We start from the raw sequence: 4,254 nt of genomic DNA on the forward strand, positions 1-4,254 counted from the left end.
TAACGGTTTCTGTCCTCACTTAAAGCATTACAATTCTTCAACCCCCACTTTAAAAGATGGATCAAATCCCCCTGCACCTCCCTCCTGGCTGTTGTCAAGCCCTCAGCAACATGAGTCTCCTTGATCTCATTCGTCTTCTCTTCCCCGGCCTTCCTTCTCCTTTTTTCAAGGTGATCTAACAAGTCCTGGACCCAGCCGGGCCGTTCTTAGGCACGACGGGGCGGTCCGGGAGTGGGGGCACAGACAGTGCAGGCGCCACAGGCACGGATGAGGACGCAGGCTGGGTGGGGGTTGGCGATGGATCTCCAGACACCAGCGGTTTTCGGTGGCGTGGCGGTCCTGGTCCTGAAGTGCTTCGCAAAGGCTCTTACAGGTACACTGCTCACAGCTTCGGGAGGCTCACGATCCGGCGGTGGCCCTGTGATGTCCTTTGGGCGATGGTGGGGCTCAGAACCCCCTCGCTTCAGCTTGGGGCTTTGCAAGTGTCCCTTGTCTCTAGCCCATTTATACAGCTCATACAGCTTCTTCATGCTTACTGCTGCCTCCCTCTTTGCTAATAAGTCCAGCAGCAATTGTACAGCAGCTTCTCGCTCCATTTTGTACGTACACCGGGGTCTCTGCTTCTAGCCCTTCCCTGACGACGTCTTTCCGTCCCGGGCTCCAGCTTCTTGCCCCCCAACGCCGTCTTTTCCGTGTGCGCAATCACGGCCGGCTTACCCGCTCCGGTCCCCGTCTTGGTCGGATCACTCGGCTGCACCCGTACGTCGTCCTCCGGAATCCCGCACCGTTGTGCCAAGTCCCTGTACCGGTCCCTGTTCGGAATCGAGTCCCTGTTCAGAATCGAGTCCCTGTTCGGAATCGAGTCCCTGTTCGGAATCTTGTCCCTGCTCGGGCGCCACTTGTTGCAGCTTGGAGCGGGTCAGGAATGCCAGACATCAACTTCATAGAAGCTGGAACTGACTTCGTTCATTAGCTTTTCATGCAGTACATTTATATGATTCTTAACAATTAGTGATGTAATTACACAGGCTCCTAATTGGTAGACAATGATCTAACTCAGACCCTTACAGCCCCCCTTACTTGTTTAGCTCATCCTTTTAGTTCAACAGCTCTTTTATTCCCTCTGACCTTGGTCTACTTTCTTATCTCCTAGTTAGCACTCCCTTTGTTCTTTCACTGAAACCTGAAGGCTGGAATTGAGCAGGCCTGCTGGGCAGCCATGTACGCGGCTCTCTAGCCATCCCTCTACACCACTGAAGACCAAACCAGAATTAGCCCAGCTCCACTGACCCACATGGAAATCATGCATTACAATGATTTCTCCTTGAAAGGGTGTTCCAAATTGCTTGGCTAGGGGAGGAAATGCAGAGTATGTGGGTAACATTTTCACCTGGCTTCAATGGTCATTTCCAAGACCAGAGAATTTGAGTGTCTCCCTGTCCCTCCACTCCAAGCCATGTCTTGCCAGACAAATGTAATCTGAGCAAGGTGAGCACAGGTTGCACTGCTTGACTGCTCGGATTCCCATCACAGCAATTGCCTCAGGCAGTGGTCTCCTCCTACATGGAACTGACTCAGGTCTCATTCATCCTGGGCACAAAGCTGCTCCATTTCAACTAAATCTCTTTCTTGAGTCTCTGCCCCACATCACCCCACGCATCTAGGCCTTCCTTACACCTGTGGGATATATTCCAGAGATAGAGAAGAGCCCACAGGACCTTGTGGAGTGAGGAAATGACAAGGAAAAAAAAATCCAGTTTGACTCCCTCCAGAAAGCGAAACAAGTGAACTCTGTCAGCAGGATATAAATCCAGTGGATAGGAGCGGCTCCGAAGTTTACCTAGGAGCGCTTGTGCATTCTTCCTATACTGTAGATGCACATTATCCAGCACTTCCAAAACAACAGGGTTGGGATCCTCAGGGTTCTCAAGGGGCTTTTCTGCTTCTATCTCATTTTGATCCAGAGAAACAAGAGTTATTTTCCCCCTTTCATGATGGTTCTGCTTTAAATGTGCCAAGTACTTTTGAAGAGCACCTTTATGCAACTTAGCTTTTCTGTAGGTCGTGGTTTCTGGATAAGGTCCCTCATTTCAGCATCCAAAGAGTATACCGTGTCAGTCTGTATTGGAGATGGAAATTTCTGTGATCTGTAGAGTCATAAAAATCTCCTGTGAGAAGAAGAGGCCAGACCTTGGGAAAGATGTTTGCCTGCGTAGGCTCAGTGATAAGGAGCATGGATGCAGCTGCTCAGCCCGGTTCACAGGCAGCTCCCCCTGGAATCCTGTTGAAGCCGGCCGCTCGGCTGGGCTTGTAGACAACTTAACCACAGACGTCCTCCAAACTAGCTTTGGAGGTCAAACACCCGGAAATGAGGAAGAAGAGGAGGAAGGCAGGACCCTCGAATTGAGGGCTGGGACGCCCGACTGGCATGCGCGCCTGCGCACCCGAGGCGGGGAGAGTTGCGCAACTAGAGGCGGAGTTTGTCCGCCCCCCCGGTCTGCCTCCTGGGTTGTACTTACCCGACGTGCCAGGATGCACCGGACATAAAAGTGGACAGTGCAGAGAGAGTGGGGGGAGGAGAAACTCCTAACTGAGGCCTACGCTGTCTCCGCGGGAGCCGGTCAGCAACTCTCTCTCTCTGGTCTGCCAGCTCGAGAGGATGTTCGGGTCCAGATCGGCAGGTATCACCTCGTGAGTAGTTAGCCATACTTGGCTTATTTTATGTGCTTTCGCCTGAATAAATCTTGATGTAGTCACCTCGTTCTGGCTGATTATTGCCGAACCTCAAGCCCATCTGGATGTATTGGAGATGGAAATTTCTGTGATCTGTAGAGTCATAAAAATCTCCTGTGAGAAGAAGGGGCCAGAGCTTGGGAAAGATGATCTTTGCCTGCCCAGGCTGGGGGATAAGGAGCAGGGATGCAGCTGCTCAGCCCGGTTCACAGGCAGCTCCCCCTGGAAACCTGTTGAAGCCGGCCGCTCGACTGGGCTTGTAGCCAACTTAACCACAGACGTCCTCCAAACTAGCTTTGGAGGTCAAACACCCGTTAAGGAGGAAGAGGAGGAGGAAGGCAGGACCCTCGAATTGAGGGCTGGGACTCCCGACTGGCATGAGCGCCTGCGCACCCGGGGGGGAGACTTGTGCAACTAGAGGCGGCGTTTGTCCGCCCCCCAGCCTGCCTCCTGGGTCGTACTGACCCTACGTGCCAGGATGCACCGGACATAAGAGTGGAGAGTGCGGAGAGAGCGGGAGAGAAGAAACTCCTGCCTCTGAGGCCTGCGCTGTCTCCGTGGGAGCCGGTCAGCAACTCTCTCTCTCTGGTCTGCCAGCTCGAGAGGATGTTCGGGTCCAGATCGGCAGGTATCACCTCGTGAGTAGTTATCCATACTTTGCTGCTTTTAGGTGCTTTCGGCTGAATAAATGCTTGATGTAGTCACCTCGTTCTGGCGTGATTATTGCCGAATCCCGAGCCCATCCGGAACACCGGAACACAGGCCTAATGTCTTCCCTGGGTAATGGAGGCACTCTTAGGGGCTCTAGCTGGTTTACAGGCACCGGATACATTTTTTTTTTTCTGGATATCCTATCAATGCTTTACCAAAAGCCCTGGGATGAACAGAAGAGTAAAAATTAGAAGAGGACTGATAAAACCACTGGCTTGCTTGACCAGTAGCTTCTTTCTTTTGAAGGATACGCTTCTACTACTCAGGCTTTTAATGAATTTGCATTCCTTTTTTAGCATATGCATTTGGTGGATCATTCATAGAATGTTCCTCTTCAAGGTATTCTGATCAATTTCAGAAGTGGCCTTTATCAGGTCATCAGAGGCATTAGAGAGTATTGCTTCCTTGTGCTAGAGGGAAGACTGGATCAACAGCTCCAGGAGGGACAGTTTGTTTTGGTTTGGTTTGGTTTGGTTTGGTTTGTTTTCCAGCATGCAAATGGCCAACCCACTCACCATTCTGGTGGGAAAAGGCCAGTTCTTAGCCTAAAAGCCTCAGATGTAGACAAGTTTATATCAACAACCAGGTACCCATATGATGCCTTCATAGCATCTTCAGCACTTATAAAGAGAACTGGACCTTGCCAAGATCACCCTCACAGACTTCATCAAATCATCAATCACAACTATGTTTATTGGGGGAAATAAACAGCTATCACTAAGACTTTCAGGTCATTCCTCCACAAATTTGATAAAAGGAAATTTACAGAGCAGTTCCTGATATGATTGGCAACTACATTCCCCAAAAGTC

The sequence above is a fragment of the Tinamus guttatus genome, unplaced genomic scaffold (assembly GCF_059628265.1).
Source record: "Tinamus guttatus ecotype Peru unplaced genomic scaffold, ASM5962826v1 Tinamus_guttatus_pri_ptg000550l, whole genome shotgun sequence".
NCBI lineage: Eukaryota > Metazoa > Chordata > Aves > Tinamiformes > Tinamidae > Tinamus > Tinamus guttatus.